A 19,136-nucleotide genomic window follows, 5' to 3' on the forward strand; every position below is an offset into this window, starting at 1 on the left:
GTTTTCTCAGCATCATTGAAACATCTAGACCTATCTGTTTGTGAAAAATTCTCAATCTGAGATGAAAAATGATTGACTGAGAAAGGGGATGACTGGGCAGAAAAGTTACCAAAGAATGACTCAGATGAATAATTTCCCAAAATGTTGTTATTAAATGCTACAGGTTGGTTTTCTTGCTCAAATTCAGTAACTGTATGGGTCATATGTTTTTCTCGATCAATCCTTATTTGATTTGGCTTACCCTTATAGGGAAGCCACCTATGTGACCAATCAGTAGAAATATACCCATGTAATTTTTCAGACCAATCCCTACTCAAGATTAAACCGTAAAATTCAAGTATATCGGCTATCAAGATATCAATCCTTTGTACTACTCTGGGATCAGCAGATAACCTGATAGTTACGGAATTAATTTCTCCCACAACCTGCACTTTGTTCCTGTCCAACTGTACAATATGAATAGCAGACTTCTGGGGTTCAATGTTCAGTTTGGAACAAACTTAAGCTGGCATTATGTTAGAAGATGCCCCTGAGTCAATCAAACAGTTGTGCAGGTTTCTGTTATAGATCTCATAGGTTAGAAGGAAAGGTGGAGTATGAGAATTTGATCTATCTCCAATCAGAACTGAATCGGTAGCTTCAACCATACCGGGAGGAGGTTGGCCTGAATCATTAGCAGCTTTTGCACTGGGAAGAGGTGTAGAAGGAACAACATTCAATTCTTTGAGAAGCAATTCTGCTGATGTTTTAATTTACTAAGTTCAAACATAGTAATGTTTGCTTTAGTTTTCTTCATGTCACAACAATGTTGTACTCCATTGAATCGGATACCACTAATGTTTTAGATGTTGAAGGAGTATTAGGAGTTGAAGGCTGGTTTTGGGGAACTGCTGCAGGTGATTTCTTTGCAGGTATTTTTTCTTTGGTTGTAGCAGCGCCTGCACTCCTTTTCTTTGACGTTACCTGAATAGGTTCGGAAGTACTTTTACTCCTAGTAGTGACCGGGAACGCTTCTTCTTCATTATCGGTATCGGAGTTGGGGAGTATAAAATCCCACATTCCATGACATTCTACTACTTCTTCTTCATCATCAGTTGGTGAGATTGTTTCCTCTTCCTCTTCTTCTTGCTCTGAATCTGCATTAGATATGACATTTGGTGGCTTTGATTCATTTTTCTTATAAGTCCTAAAGGGTCTTTTGGTTGAGGTTTCGGCTACCTGTTTTTTTATTTCAACCATTTCATTTGATAAAGTTTTTAGGACCTTTTGCAAACCCTCCATGTCATATGGGTCTTTTGGGGTTTTCTTTCTTGAGTCATCTTTAAAAGAGACTTTTTTGGCTTTTCTATCTTCCAGAGCAGCCTTCTTCTCTAGAGAATTAATGCGTTTCTCCACAGCAAGTGCTTCTTTCATGTTTTCGGCTAAGGTAGGTTTCCCAACCCTATCTACAAAAATGGCTATATTGGCAGGTAGGGCGGTTATATACCATTCGCTTCGAATTTGTTCACTTGGTTTGGAGGCCGTCGGGATTTTGTTCAGGAGTTTATTGAATCGAGCATTAAATTCCTTAATTGGTTCCCGATGCTCTATCCTAATATTGGAGAGATCGTTTATTAGGGTAGACAAAGACCTATCATCTCCATATTTAGTAAGAAACTGCTCTTGGCAAGTATTCCAACTGGTAATGGAACCAGAGGGTAAAGAAAAATACCAGGATCCTGTTGATCCTTGCAAGGTGTAAGGGAAAAGTCTAACAACAACATCTTGTTCTGTTACTCCTTTCAAGTTGACTGCCAACATGAAATTATTAATGTGTTCCTCAGCCTGGGTCCCATCATCTGGATTAAATTTGGGTAGCCATTTTTCAGGAGCATCTGGTAATGGATGCAATGGTGCAGGCATATTGACTGCACCAGGTCTGGTCCATGGATCTGCCATTATAATAGCAGTAGTGTTTGATACTACTGCTGGAATTCCAGATGTCTGGGAAGGAAATAATATTGAGGAGTGAGCAGGTTGGGATGTTGAAGCTCCTAATCCCTGATGAACAACAATATGTAATGGGGGGGTGGATGGTTGACTTTGCAGAGGGGAAGATGCAATGGAGGATGTGGATGAAAGCTCTTCACTGTCAGATCCTTCAGTATATTTCTTCGCCTTTTTCCTTTTGGGTAAAGGGAACTCAGGGGGTTCAATACCGAGCTTTTCGCTCTGAAGTCTGGTGAGAGGGTGAGGTAAATTGAACTGCGAAGTCGCACTGCTTTGTGATACCTCAGATTTCTGTGGTGAAATCGAGAAGCCCTGAAGTTTGTGGATAAGAGACTGGACTTCAGGCGATTCAAGACTTAATTGTTCTGGAGTATGATGGGTTTCAGCAGTGGTAGTTGATTCTTCTTCTTCTCGTTTGGATACTGGAGAAGCAGCATGCAAATGGGAAAATTGAGGGGTTACGGAGGGAGAATTACTCTTAGAATGGCTTGTAGATTTTGGATTGTGTGCCATTCACAGTTGGCCCTCCTTCTAGCGCCAAAAATGTTGATGATCCAGGTGGATGTTGGTGGCCACCCACCTATCCCATTTGGACCCCCACAACTGTCTCTTTCAGCTTTTTCAGTTTCCTAAATTGTAGCACAGTTTACTATTTTTAGCAGTTTTTCGGGTCCTGAACTTCCGGAGCCGTTTTGAGGCCCTAAACGACGTTTTTTTGGGATTCTGGGGCAACATGGGTCCATGGACCGATGTTGCCTCCCAAACTGGTAGTACTCAGATAGATCTTTCTAACGAGCTATCGTACGCGTCAAACGGAGATCGTATGCCAAAGTTACGACCCCGGGAAATTGATGTACCAATTTACCCAAACGGGGCCCACAATTTGGCGTTTCATCTTCTAGGGCTAGGTTTCGGGATGTGAAGGGTTTTCCATTGTTTCTCAACAATAAATAGGCCTTCGAGCCTCATTGTAATACAGTTCGGAACAGTTCAGAGGCATGTAGCCACACATCTCTTCTCAGAGATAAGCTACCATCGCCCTAGCTGGTTTATTTCCATTTCTGGTTGTAAGCATATTTCAGTATTTTCCATTAATGAAATGAAGCATTATTTCCGCTGCATCTCTGTGTTTATGGTTATTGCATCTCTGTATTTATGGTTATCTCTGTAATCTATTGCATTCCTGTCTAAATCCGGATCAGTGGTATCAGAGCGGTCTGCTTTTTCTCTGTTTTTCTTTGCATGTCCCCAACGAGGTCAGGATATAAGGAGTTAGGGCTTGAACTGGTCAAACCTTTGCAAGACCAGCCTCGCAAATCTTGATGGCCTCCCATGGCGGATGAGAAGAAAGACGAGGGGGCAGGAGATCCTATCAAAATCTTGCTCGAAGAAGCGCTCGAGCGGCAAAGGAACGCGATGATGGATAGCTTTGCACAGATCCTTCAGCGGCTACCCAGAGGTGACGCATCGGCTTCCAACAGCGACTCTGGAAATGCCACACCGTTTAAGGTACAAGTTAATTTTGAAATCCCCATATTTGAGGGTCAAATAGATGCAGACGCCGTAGATAAATGGTTAAATCTGCTAGAGGATTATTTTTTTGTTCATGAATTTTCGAGTCGGGAAAAGATTGTTTTCGCTCTTCTCAAAGCAGCCCCCCACGTCAAGGACTGGTGGGAAACCTACTGCGAGCAGAAGGATGAAAGTACAGGCTCACTATTTTCAGCCGCACCCACTTGGAATGACTTCCGGGATGCCATCAAGGAGCAGTACTACCCTGTCGGAAGCTATGAGGACAAATACATCAAATGGACCACACTGCGGCAAGGACGAGACCAAGATGTGTCGGAGTTCACAAACATTTTTCATACCCTTCGCACACAGTTGGGTATCAAAGATTCTGAGCTGCATCTGGTACTCAAATACCGCAGCTGCCTGCACAGATACATCCAGGAAGAGATGGGGTTCTTGAACATCTCCTCACTCGGCACAGCATACCGATACGCTGTCAAAATCGAGCAAAAGTTCAAACAGAAGAAGCGAGACTTTGGATCTGCAAATCCGAAGCCCAAAGGACAAAGCCAAGGCGAGGTGACCCAAGACAACCCATCAAAGCCGCAAGAAAAGAACAACACCACGAAGCCGAAGAAGGACACAGGAAAGTGGTGTGAGTTCCACAAGAGTCCCACTCATAACACAAGTGAGTGTCGGACCAAGCAGTCGCTGGTGGCCGAGTTGAAGGCTTCCGAATCAGATGCATGTTCCGACCCTGAGCCAGAACCCGACAAGGGGAATGGTAAAGGGAAGCAGATCATTGATGTGGATCCCAGTGCCACTGTTGCCACCGCCAAGATCAAGAAAAATGAGCCCGAAGATCCAGAGGAAGGGGAGCGTCTTTTCCACTCACAGATGTGGGTGAAGGGTTCACCGCTGCGATTCATTGTCGACAGTGGTAGCCAAAAGAACCTGGTCTCAGTAGAGGTCGTGAAGCGGTTGGGCCTACCGACTACACCGCACCCGCAGCCATACAGTATTGGGTGGCTTCACGAAGGACAAGATCTTAAAGTTCGCCAGCAGTGTCGCCTTCCCTATAGCATCAAACCCTTCACAGACGAGGTATTATGTGATGTTACACCTCTGGATGTTTGTGATGTATTATTAGGCCAGCCATACTTGTGGAGGCGACATGTTGTATATGAGTCAAGGCCTCGTGCTGTCATTATCTCTTTAAATAATTCATTATACAAGATACCGGAGGTAGCCCCACCTACCGCCACATCTTTGATCACTACCAAGAAAGGCAGCAAGCTCATATCACAGACCAGGAAATTCATCTGTCTGGATCACTTCCAAAGTAAGGGGAAGATCGTTGCTACATCCATGACCCCCGCAAGGGGTTCCTCCACGCAGCAACAGCAACAAAGGGATACGGTCATGATAGAACACAGGAGCAACTTCTCCTCACACACAGGGGTACCACACAAGTTTCAGGTGGGCGACAAAGTTTGGTTACATCTGCAGAGAGAACGCCTTACCAGAACCCATCAGAAACTCAGGCAACTCCGACATGGTCCTTACACCAGTACCAAGGCTACGGGCAACAATGCTTCGAAGCACAGCATTCCTCCATTCCTTGGCTTGCACCGAGTGTTCAATGTGGACCGTCGTCGACCATGCTTCCCACCATTTCTGGTCACATCAGAGAGTGCAGAACAGCTCACCAGAGACCCAGCTCAGCAGAAGCTTCCTCATCTCAAGGAGGAACTCAACGCAATGGGGACCATTGCTTCCTAAGGGGGGAGGAATGATCCAGGTGGATGTTGGTGGCCACCCACCTATCCCATTTGGACCCCCAAAACTGTCTCTTTCAGCTTTTTCAGTTTCCTAAATTGTAGCACAATTTACTATTTTTAGTAGTTTTTCGGGTGCTGAACTTTCGGAGTCGTTTTGAGGCCCTAAACGACGTTTTTTTGGGATTCTGGGGCAACATGGGTCCATGGACCCATGTTGCCTCCCAAAGTGGTAGTACTCGGATAGATCTTTCTAACGAGCTATCGTACGCGTCAAACGGAGATCGTATGCCAAAGTTACGACCCCGGGAAATTGATGTACCAATTTACCCAAACGGGGCCCACAATTTGGCGTTTCATCTTCTAGGGTTAGGTTTCGGGATGTGAAGGGTTTTCCATTGTTTCTCAACAATAAATAGGCCTTCGAGCCTCATTGTAATACAGTTCGGAACAATTCAGAGGCATGTAGCCACACATCTCTTCTCAGAGATAAGCTACCATCGCCCTAGCTGGTTTATTTCCGTTTCTGGTTGTAAGCATATTTCAGTATTTTCCATTAATGAAATGAAGCATTATTTCCGCTGCATCTCTGTGTTTATGGTTATTGCATCTCTGTATTTATGGTTATCTCTGTAATCTATTGCGTTCCTGTCTAAATCCGGACCAGTTGATGCCTCGAAAATCGCTGCAACAACATTGGGGATAACCACCCGGTCCGGACCTTAGTACAACTCCTTTTCCGTTTGGAATGGTGGCTCCGACTGGGGATAATGGGACCAGTTTCCCAGCAATGGATAAATGGGATGAATAGATAATTGATTGACTAATCTATTGATGGGCGGATAACTAAATATATCAACAAAAATATAAGAACTATGACTTATCCTGGGAACTTATTGAGCTTTGAAGTGTAGCGCTTGATGGTCTGTGTCTATGGATAGGCATATAGATGACTCCATCTAACAGACATAGACATTAATGCATTCAAGGATTACTTTACTTAAATAGTTAAGCAAAGCGATTAAAGCAACATTACTACACTTGTCATTTATATCATCAACACATATATGATTAAAAGGAAAGCACACCATAAACATCCAATAGTGGAAGGAATACAGAACTGCTGTTAAAACACATATATATAATCGATAATAGAAAAGATAATCAAATAACAATTCATATGAAAGGAATGAATTCAGACATAGATAGAAATACCATATGAGTTGCTGGACACTCCCAATATCAATCGCTACTTGTGATTCTTCCTTCAACGCAGAAAGACTTTCAAACAAAGACAATAGTGCACAATTGCATAAAAAGATTCCTTGTCAAATTAAGAACAACTGGTCCAGTTTCATAAAAGAATATGACTGAAGCACAATAGTGCAACTTCAGTCTTTAAGTCAGGTACAAAACTTTACGACCCTTTCCAAAACAATGAAAGGGTCTATAAATACTTAATTAATCTACCTATCTATAAAACAGAAATCCTACTTAATTGGTATCAATAAATCTTGATCCTATTTTCTTCAGCGATCTGGCAGTCGGCGGCATGATTCATCAAGTAGGTTGCTTGCCTTTATATCTGAGCTGACTTATCGCAAGCATTGGCTCCACTTCAGGTGGTTTGTTGAGGCGCGAGATGAGCTGGGCGGCATAGGTGGCATCCTGAATATCGGGGATAATATACCCGATTGCATCCGTTAGGCACTTGAGGGCGGCTCTCTGTGTGTGTGGCTTTACCAGGAAGAACCAATAGGTGTCCCAGGTTAAACTGTTAATCCCAGCGATTAATCTCCCCTTTTCTTCTAGATCTGGATAACATGATTGCTCCAATGTTTTCATCGTTGTCAACTTTCCTGGTGTGCATTAGGAAATCATGTTTGATAAGTAGAGAGTGTTATTGACTAATTCAACTAAATTGCTAGAAGTTGATTTACATCTTGAAACCGCTCTCTCTGCTTTCATTAACTGGGACTGCCATTCTGTGAAGAGTATATCTTTATGTGATTCTAAGATCCTGGGTAAATTCGTTGCTTGTCCTTGATCAGAATCTTGCCAGTCGAGAAATGCAGCTATTGTCTCTTCAGCTTGATCCAATTCAGTTCTAGCCTTCTCTACTTGCTTAACTATGGATGCCGTTAATTCACATAGTGGCTCTGCCTGGGTGATTTGTTGACACAAAAGCTTAATTTCGGATATTAATGCAGTATTTATTTGTAATGCTTCTGCTCTAAATTCAGCCACTTGTGGAACGCCCTTTATTTTTTCGAGCTGTGATGATAATTGAGCAATTTGCTCATCTTTTTTTTTCACCATTTGCTCGTTTGCTGCCTTCAATTGTGCCAATGCCTCTGATAATTCTTTCTGCTTTTGGATTGTGCTTTGGTCAATCCTTTGTTTTTCTGCCTGCAATTGTTGAGTTAGTTGACTGTTTAATTGTTGTTGCGTCAACAATTACTGCTCTGCCTGCTCCGCTTTCTGCTATGTTTCAGTTAACTATGCCTGTAATGAGAAAATCTCCTGATCCTTTGTTTTCAGTAAAAGGCTTACCTCCGACGCCTTATCTATTGTTGCTGCCGAATAAGCTCCCGCATACTTTAACAGTTTTGTCAGGTCATCGGAGGGGTCAAATTCCTCCTTCCAAACCACATTGCCCGTGACAGTTTGCTCTGGGAAAAGGGAAGGTTGATCAGTCCTTCTTCTTTTCCTTTGTCGTTTAACCACCGCTTTATGCCTTGGGCTGTAGAAGACATCCAGGGGAGGAATATCTTCTACCTGTAAAATAATTTGGTCGGAGGGGTCCTTTGGTATTATCTCTACCTCTTTAGAAATGGGTGGGCCACTGGTTCCACTTAGAACCTGTGGTGAAGTGATTTCCTGTGTGCCTGTTACCTTTGAAGTGTCTGTGTCCTTTGAACATTCCAAACCACTGATAATGGAATCAAATTGCTTCCATTCCTAGAGCAATTTAGGGTCAATATGAGTATCCACATTGACATCAATGGTGGTCTGTTTTTCCTTTTCAGCTTGGGTCTCTTCCCGCACTTTTTCCTGCTCTCTCTTCTACTTTTCCTTCTGCTCTCTCCTCTGCTTTTCCTCTTGTTCTTTCTTCTGCTTTTCCTCCTGTTCTTTCTTCTGCTTTTCCTCCTATTCTTTCTCTTTTTCTTTTGTCATAACTGGAGGTTCCTTTGACTGTTGCCGATCAGGCTCGCTTGAGGATGTCACTGGGGTTGTCGCTAGTAGATCTAGAGGCAGAGTTTGCAACCTCTGTTCTCTAAGTTTATTAAATTCAGTCAAACCTTCATCATTATATTTCATTTTGGCCAATGCTTTAACCTGCATTATTGTCTCAACTGAAGAGAATAGGTCGTCAAACATATCTTCTTTATGATCAAATTTTGACAATTTGGCCTGTTCTAGTGCATTATAGGCAACTTTGTTTGGATCAAATTGCCTATTTGGGAGAGTCGCCAAAGTTAATGATTTAATCTTCGTGGCTTCCTTTTCTGCATGTTTTAGATCATGCAGAGTATAGACACCGCATCTTAAAGGAAAAGAGGGCCAGCCCTGCTTCTTATTTTTCTTGAGAGTCTGTGTAACACTCTCAGCAATAATCTGGTAAGAGATTTCCCTTGCCAACAGTTTATCTGGTATGTATAAAGGGAGAACATGAGGTTCGGCTTGGCTACCGAAAACTCTTATGTAAGTGAACTTCTCCTCTCCAAACCATCTCCCTACTGTTGTTAAATCAATCCCAGCTTGGTAGGAAATCTTGGGAATGGGTTTATCAAAAATAGAATAATAAATAGGCACCATAAAGCCATTGCAGACTTGGTACAGATGGTGCTTGTAAGAGGATTTCCATAATTTCTGATGGTATATGTGGATAGTTGTGGGGTCTTGTGGTGTCCACCTCCAGCCAAGCACGGGAAATTCAGAATTGAAACACAATGTATCTAAAATATATGCACTGTAATATAATGGGGGGATTATCCTTTCAGAGATGCGAGTCTTATTCCTAAACTCAAGAACAGCTTTGGCTAGTTTATCTGAGAGAATAGTGGCCCAATCCATTATTATACTGTTGCATGTGGCTTCCATTAAAGGAACCATTTCTATGGTGAAATTAGAAGAGTCATGCAATCCCCACAATCTACACATCATTATTCCAGCGTAGCAATAAGGAGAAGCCAGGGAATCAACTGAGTACTTACCAGAAGACTCATGTTTGTGCTTTGCCGAATATTGTCTCCAATCCCGGATGGGTTCAGATTCAACTTCGTTCTCGTTTGAGAATTTTTTCAGGAACGCCTTATTGTATATCTTCTCTGGCTCAGGCAAATGATACATTTGCCTCAAATCATTAGCTTTGAACGACCCGAAAATTCTCCCGCCTCTGGTGCTGAAGGTTCTATCCAAGATTGGGATTTCCTCAATTGCCCACCGCACTACATCTGTGTATGGGAGAATTTGTTCCCTAGCTGCTATCCGATGAAGGAAGGAGTCAGCTAAGTCCTTTAGAGTGGCATCAGATTTCCGAGTAGAATCTGCAGTAGCTTCTACTGTTGTTACTTTGGGCTCTTCAACTTCAATCAAGTTGTAAGTGCTCTGCCAAGTAGTCCTGTCGAGACCAGAACATGTGGTATCGGAAATCAATCCTTTCTTCTTGTTTGAGGGATCAACGACAGCTTGTCCTGCGGCAGGCGCAACAGAAGCGCCTGTGGTCTTCTTGGATTTCTTCCCCATTTTGCTTGAGCTTTCTCCTTTGGTTGAATTCTGCACAGAGGCGATAATAAACGTAACACAGAGAATTGGCAATGAAAACTTCAATGTGATGAGATATATTGACTGATGCGTGATAAGGGATTAGCTTTTAAAATGGGCGCAGATACAATGCATGGGAGGATTTTGGGACTTACAATTACATTAAATGGCCGTTTAAAACTTGCCAATCCTTAAATGCCCATTATATCATTAATCGGCCGAATGATTCATTTAAGCGTGCTGTAGATGTTTTAGCGGTTGAGCGCAGGTGAATCAATGTTGAACGAATCAAGCTTTTAATATGAATTAATCGTGATATCCCTTTACTTTAACGGCTTTTTGAAATCTGCGCTTTATCGCAATCGGCGATCGGGGCAAGTTTAAACCTTTTATACTGACATCTTTTGAAAACCCCGATAGCCGATAGCGATATCGCATCGCATCGGGAGTATTGGCATCATATGAGACATATATAGTATATCGCCGATAGCCGATCGCCGATATCGCATCGCATCGGGGCCAATGGCATGGGGGCGCTTTAAAATGTGCATAGAGTATCGCCGATAGCCGATAGCAATATCGCATCGGCGGAGACCAATGTGCCACTTATTTATATACCTTATGTCATTGCGATATGTGATCTTGCGATCGCTTTATCGCAATGATAAAGATTGATTTATTTGATAAAAATGGGATTTTCCGAAAAGGGTTTTATAATGTTTTCATTTGGTTTTCGGACCTTTTTTAAATAATGCAATATTGATACCAATCAAACTCTAAATGGACCCATTTCATATGATAATTTTGTGAATAAAATGATAAGAAATGGGGGGTTGTTGTAGAGCACAACATGCGGCTAGCCAAGGACAAACCCAACAATGTGTTGAGAAACCCTTTTATCAATTATTATTTTATCTTCAATAATTTATCAGAGAGAAATAGTACAATAAATCTGATTTATATCAGTAGTAGCAAACCCTAGATCAGTAGCATCAACATTAGCAGCTTCATCATCAAAACTAGGGCAGTCAATATCTCGCAAACCGACTCTCGGATCGGCTTGATTCCATCACCAAAAAATGCAGCCTTCAGAGGAGATCCAAATGGACTTACAACATAGTTTAGAGGAGGAGATCTGATGGTCAATTCTAGTCAAAATTTGGATCTGTAGTTGTAGCTTCACGTTCAGCAACTTCCTTCCACATGTGTGAGAGAGAGTCTCTTTTCTGCGCAGTATAGAAGAGCCTTTTTTCTACGTAGGAGAGAGAGAGAGATGTGATGAGATGGGTGAGTGAAAATGAGTAAAATTCCTCCTATATTTATACACAACTATTGATGTTTGAATAGATGCAACTGTTGGGCTTCTGAACCTACATGAGTTGTAGATCGGCTTGATAATAATTCCATAATCAAAATAAATTCATATCTCCATAAATACTTATCAGAATTGGATGATCTTTAGATCAATCCTACACCTCTCGACGAGAGGAATCTAATAAAAATATTATCATCCATGAATAAGATGACCCACATGGAGTTTGGCCCTAGTTGCCAATTTTAACAATTTGATAGTATCTCACCGCTCCCAAAATATTCTTCATCGTGCCCCATCAATATTCAGCTTCACTATAGTCTTCCACGCTACATCATCAATGAAAATCCTATCTTCGTAGAAGGTATCGCCACTACTCTTTATGTCACCCAAACAAAATCACCAAGGTTATTCCATGATGACTTCAGTAATACATTATGGTTTCCAAGGGTGCCTTCAAAAAGTCTTCAGGAAGTCTTCAAAGTGTCTTCAATAAGCAACTCCTAATGGGTCTCCACCAAGCAATTCTTCAAGTGTTTTACAATGTTTTCAACAAATGCCTACACAATGGTTCTCCAAAAGGTATATCAAGGGTCTTCTAATACTGCTCCAAAATTGGCTTCACAATCTACTCTGTGATGATATTCCAAGGTCTGCTCAAGAGTATCCTTAAAAAAATTCCAAACAATACTTCAGAATGCTCCAAGGTTGTCCTTCATCCAAAATTGATTCACTCCTTTTGCAAGGGTAAAGATTGTTTCAAGATGTTCCAAGATTTTCAAGGATCTTCAAAAATTGTTGCTCAAAAACCCAGAGATAGGCTCCAAAGGTCTCCACTGTTCAAGCCAACAAATCTGAGCCTTCTTATTTTTCTCCACAGGATTGTTTGTTGGGTCGAGGTTTGTAACCTGCACCAAGTCTGAGCTCCTTTACAAGTAGGAATCTGAACTTCATAAACCTATTGTATGTCCTAGCTCCATAGTCAAATGATTGCTCTACAAGTGACTATCACTATAGGACTGTCCTCAAGTTAGATGATTGTCTGAACTGTTCTGAGTAGCAACAGATGTCAACAAGCCCAGCTTTCAGGCAGTCTACCCAAGCTATTAAACTGAGCTAATAAATCTGAGTGCCTTTTTTAATCACAAATTCGATGTACCACAAATAGGATTGCAGTCCGAGCTTTTATCAGTGGTTAACTGAGCATCCATGGGTGCATTACCATTCCTTGATAAATGTGTGATTGTCTGGGCCATATAACACAGATCTGAGGGTATAAAAGCTTCTTAATGTTGGACTGAGGTTCTGTCAGCAATCCTAACACCAAACTCTACTTCTTTTTCATTGATCCGAGCTTAAGAGATAATCACAGAATTTTCCCAACCAGTAATCTCGTTCTTCACGACCTCTTATTGCTACTTTACTTGATCTCTTATATTATTTTTGTCTTCTGTGCCTCTTCTACGAATAGATCACCGAGTTAGATAATTTGAATGAGGAAGCTGACCTGACCATGGGGAAGCCGACCTGTATGTTTTCATTAAATCTTAAATATATGTATTTTGAATTGAAGTTTTTTGTGTGCTGCCTTTGCTAGAATAATTGACACGTAGGTTAATCACAACACCTATTTTTCTTCAGCCTGGGGACACCGAGAGTAACCTTTTTCCACTGTCCAACCTGATATGTATTTTTTTATATGTTCAACATAGTTTACGACATATTCAAGAGAACATGTCAATCTTTGGTCTGCCATGTGATGCACATGCATTATATCTGTTTTCCATGTTAAAGATGGACCATATAAAACACCATGCAAAAAAGGCTTTGTCTGCCATGTGAGTGTTGTATCCCATCTGCCATCCCTGTCTGCCATGTGAGTGATGTCTAACACCATTTTGTTGCATTATACATTATGTATACCATGTATGGTCATAGGGAACCATGTTTTTTTGCCATTAAACAAAGCCATTTGTTAACAAAGAATTTTTTATATTGTTTCAAAACATATTTGTTGCCAAGGTTTATGTTTTTTAATAATATTTGATAGTTTGTATTATGTTTTACATAGAGAGGCTACATGATATGAATGAATAATATGACACGATAAGACGTAGGTGGGGTTTTAAGTAGTTTTGAGGTGATTAAGATTTTATAATATGATATGGTTACGATAGGGCTTAGGGTAGGACAAATTCATTTAGTTATGCTAGGGTGTGAGTATATATATATATATATATATATATATAGGGTTTTATTGGTATTTTTAGCAAGGTTGAGGCATCATGAAACTAGGGATTGTTATCTAGGATTTCTTCATTTTTATTAATTTTCCTAGGGTTGATTTCAATAAAATATTGGATATGATTAGGATTAGTGTTTGCTTCAACTAGGGTTAGAGCATTATGTAGAGCTAGGATTTCCCTAGGGTTAGGGCAACATCATGCATCACAAGAATATTTTCCATCCCAACATTTCCATATTGACATCAATGACAACCTAGATTAACACAAATCTAGAGGACCAACAGGTATACATTAATGTCTAGAGATTAGGGTTACATAGGGTTGCATGCAGATTTCTAGCCTTCTCATGTCCAAATGTCATCGGCAAGATTGTCTCATATAGTGATGTGAAGAGCATGACTTTGAGTAGTACTAGGGGACGAAGGCTTGATACTTTTCAGGTAATAAACTACCGATGTATGTACCATTTACGTGAGCCAGGAAAATGCATGGATTCATTCTTCTATGCCATCAACATCTATGTGGTCACGAGGGATGTTTTTAAGAGTTGGGTGAAGGAGCCATAAAAGTTTCGACAAAAACCCACCAACACATATAAGACAAGGTCTCTCAAGAGGGCCTATCAGTTTTTGATCATCTTAGATTGCAGAATACATGGTCATTAGAACATAAAGATCTTTCTAGAAGGATGTGCATTCCTTATTAACCAAATTGTGAACAATGGGAAGCCACTCAACTGGTCAGTTTGTTGGCTCAATAGTTAAGGATCCATGTTGCTAACGCCCTGAATCCTTCCATCAGTGGGCAAGGGAGATTCTATATGTCTGCATATTTACTGGATGCAATCTGTGCACATAACACATTCTCTGGTATGAACTAGGCCTGGTCACCTTGAGAAGTTGCCATGCACATATACTGCAAGCTTCTCTTGGATTGCATCCATCGAGGGGTTATGGAGAAGCTAACTGACCATTTCCTCATCCAACTATACAGGATTATCTTTAACGAAGAACCACCTTGCATGTCACCTATGACAATGGAGGCAATATCAATATCATAGATTAGTTTTCCTCACCAGAGCACACCTTCCTTAGAGTCTTCGGTGGGGAGAAGTTGCCTCATGTTTTTCCAAGGTATTCCACTAACAAGATCATCATGCAAGAAGTGGCATATCATCTCAACACAAGGTTATCAACTGCTTTACACAAGAAGAAGAAACCACCTTGGTCAACTCTTCTTATGAAATTTGGATTGTATGAGATAAATAACTTCAAGGTCGGGGATACCGAAGAAAGGTGATAGATAATTTTTCATTTGGTAGTTGAGACTTTAATCAGTACGACCCCCATGGTATTTGCAAGAACCAATGTGATAATTCACTTTCAATGGCTCAGTGAAACATTTAATTGGTAGGAGGAGAGTCCATGGAAGAACTACTATAATGCCTCCAAACCCCACAAGCCAATCAATATAAAGGAACTTCACAGGTCACTATGCATAAGGCACTAAATCCAGAAGTAGTGACAACAAAAAGGGTGCAATCTCATGTAGGATAAAGGAAAGAGAGAGGTTTCTCACAATCTAGGTGGGAGAAAGAAGTCGCAGCATGAGAGCGGATCCAATTGTTACAAAAACGACTTTAGAAATTGAGGCAGCGAGGAAACAAAGGATGAAGACAGAAGAACAACAGAGGAGATTGGAGAAGAAAGGTAGAAGAAATAACAAGAAGAGAAGCAGAAGCAGGAAGAAGAAGAAAGGAAATGCACAATAGCAGAAGAAACAATGCATAAACAAGATGAAGAGAAATAACATAACCAGAAACCAATAGAGGAGGAGGGCAGATAGATGGAATATCAGGAGACTGGTCTATAGATTGAACAATTGATAGAGATTGATGACATGGAGGCGGAACCAGAGCCACAAAATCCATATGTCGACTTGATCGAAAGCACACAACAGGACACTATTTTTCACCACCTCCAGCAACAAAGTCAGCTCCATGTGAGGAAGGGGAATTTTGTCCTCTTAATGATGATCTGGTTATGGACGCGTACAATTTCTTGTACAATGAAATCCAAAATAAGATTTTACAAGCACGTAAGAAGCATTTTCAAATGATCTCTCATCTCCTGCTTTTAGGAGAGAAAGTGTAATGGTGGCAAACACCAGGAGAGATCCCAAATCCATTTCCTCAATCAACTTTGCCTTCGCAGGTGTAGTGAAGTAAAACACTCAGTGTCATATGGATGAGAATAAGTAATTGGCAAAGAACTTGCAAGCTATTAGGCAAGAATTTGAATAGCTTCATGCAGCATCTCAGAACGCAGCTTCCGCATAGGTCCACTTGGAGGAAATGAAGGCAGTGATACTTTATGAAGTATTGGAACTTGGGAATACAATATGCAATCTCTAAGAGGATCTAGTTACCGTGCATAAGGCACTTGTCTACGTGCTTGTCTTGCAGTAGTAGTGTAAATACTTCATCAAAACTATCATAAATGTGCAAGATGGAATCGTTTTCATGAATGAATGGACAATGTCATATGAAGGGGAACTGCTTGAATTGGCTAAGAATATGAAGCCACAGGTAGATATGGAGAAAGAAAGAGTGTGGATTTTGATCCAGAACAACAAGAAGCTCACCTCATTCATTGGAAATATTCAGGCCTCATATGCACAAATATACAACAATCTGGATTCCTTGGTAAAGACCCACAAGATCCCATCAGTTGGCTCACTCACTGAATCTAAACCTAGGAACTAGGTCAGGAAGGAGATAGAATAATCCTTGGAGCAGCTGAGATAGATTGCCACCAAGGAGGACTTGGAGGTGAATAGACATAACATGCACAACTACATTGGTGGCCTTGTCAAAGTGTGGAAAATTTTGATCATTCTTCAGAAGGAACTAGAAACTGGTTCCAAATATTTGTACTTGGATTCCATGGAGGTTAGATTTTGCTTCTAGCCAGACACTATTACATAGTTTGCAGATGTCATTGCACAGTACCAGGCTTAGCACCACTACGTGACCAACAAACATCAAGTGGAAGTTGTTGGGTTAAGGTTTCCCCAAACTCAAGCATCACAGTGTTTTATCTTGTTAGGATGTCAAGTTTTCTCTACCCTATTTTGTCTCATATGGGTACGAGTGTAAATTGTAATATTATTTGTAATTAATTTGTAAGTGGAATTCCAAGTCTCAATATTGGAATGTGAAGAGTCATGATGTATTGTAATGAGATATTTTGTAAATTAGTTGAAGAGTCATGAGGGTAGTCCAAAGGTCACAAAGGGGAGTTGAAGAGTCACCCCCTCTTGTTATAAATAAAACCTCATAACTCATGTAAAGGGATTTTGGGAGCCAAGATTTTGGCTAGGCTTAGGCTTAGAAAGAGATTGGGAGTTTTGTGAGAGCCTTGGATTCTCCATAGCGTAGAGGGAGTATACTTCTTTGGAGGAGTAGGTGTTGTTGACTTCATGTTCCACTATTGGGGCTAGTGGTTCATCAATGGTGTATGTATGATTGGAACTTTCACTTTTAATAAAAGCTCAGAGCCGACACACTTTCATGCATATGTTGTGAATATAGTAGGACTATTCTTGTATTTGTAATGTAAGTTATTTAACTTATGCTCATGGTTATGAACTGTTTCATTTGCATTTGTATGAATCTTGTTGAATGTGTGTTTTTGTATTAATTCATCACTACTAACTTATGGACTATTCTGTATATTATCTTGTGATGTCATTATGCTCGTGTGTTCCTTTCAAGTTTTGTACTATTACAATATTCTAAGGGGCCCAATTCATTTTCCCTTCATGTGTTGGAACCTTCATGCATCACACTTGTCCTTCCATAGAGTCACACACTTGTTGTCACCAAAGACATCGTGCACCACTCTATGCATATTCGCAACCAAGGCATATCATTAACACCGCACTTCTTCGACTCCTACTCCAAATGGTATGAGGTCTAATTCAGACTTTATATCGGGGAGATCTCGTGAATGTTGGTAGGTCTAGCACCATCAACAAGACCACATCTCAGAATATATATGTGACCCTAGAGAGACAGTTCCACATATGTATGTGACCATTCAGAGACAAACTTGTGTACATATATGAAAACTTTTGTTGCAAACATAACTTCACTCTATGCAAAGTTTACTGTAAAAAATATAGGCTTCTGAATAATTCATTTATATCGCGACATCATTATAATCATGGATCTATCATTGTTAGTTACTGAGACATCTGCAATAAGTAAATCAATCAAGAATATATGTCTGCATACTTCAGATCTAAGTCTTCTCCTTGCTCCCTAGTGCACACTTGTTCCAGATCATATCACACATGAATAACTCACTACTTGCACACCTAACACCTTGATCTCCATCTCCTTGTATAGTTTTAGCCTTAGCCAATACATTAAGTAAATCCCTTGGTAATGCCATTAGTACTCTTTGATAGAATCAAATAATCATTGTCGCTCCAATTACTATGGACCAATTCCATGGTTTGGATTTTATACACGCCTTTTCCTCACAAGACCTGTGTATGTACGTGACCCTTATTCATAGGAATTGCATATACTTTCTCAAACTTCACTAAACTGTGATCCATATGTCATTTCTCTGTCCACATCATCTGTAGCATATGTAGAAATCTTCATTAGCTCCAAAATAATTAATATTGACATCAAGTAGATATTTATTAAGCAGGTTTCCATTAAGGACAAAACAGTAGTCATAATGTCAACAATATTCCCCTTTGGACTTGATGGAAACCACTTTGGTGTTTGGACACCACCTGTAAATACACCAGCAAACACCAAGTCTTTTATCAAACAAATCAAGCTTCTCTCCGAGCATTCTTCTCAAAACACCAAACTTATCTCCAAGAATTCTTTTCCAAACACCAATATTCTCTCCCCTTTTGACATCAATGGAAAAGGGTCGATCCTGGCTAAATGAAGTGCTTCTCTTTTAGTATTGATTGTTGTAGCCTAATCGGCTGAAAAGTTTCATACTAACCATGCTCCCCCTGAGCATATGTTGGACCTTATAAATATATGCAATAAAAGTAAAATTCTTTAAGACAAACAAATATGATTTTTCCTATCACCAATGACTCTATGCTCCCATGATTACATCAATCACCCAACATATTGGACCCAAATTTTACATCAATGTACCAAAATTACTGGTTGGTAATTTAATTGATGTTAAATTACTTCATAAAGTTTCGACCAGGACTTGTAAACGGATGAAGTGTATGTGGAAAATTTGTGCTAGGGTTCTTTATTATGTGAGTAATTTTTTTAATTGAATTAGGATGTTTTTATGCACATGTTTTATTTAAGGATCACTCAAAGTAAAAATATTATCACTCTTGCAAGAAAACAAACTATCACACTGACATAAATGAAACTAATATGAATAAATAAAATCAAATCTAAATCTTCCTCACACTTGATAGAAATGAAACTAATAAAATATCACACTAGCAAATATAGATCTACTTCAGAGT

Source organism: Pinus tabuliformis, chromosome 9, assembly GCF_031772625.1.
Source record: "Pinus tabuliformis cultivar Carrire ecotype Pingquan chromosome 9, CPIR1, whole genome shotgun sequence".
Lineage (NCBI taxonomy): Eukaryota > Viridiplantae > Streptophyta > Pinopsida > Pinales > Pinaceae > Pinus > Pinus tabuliformis.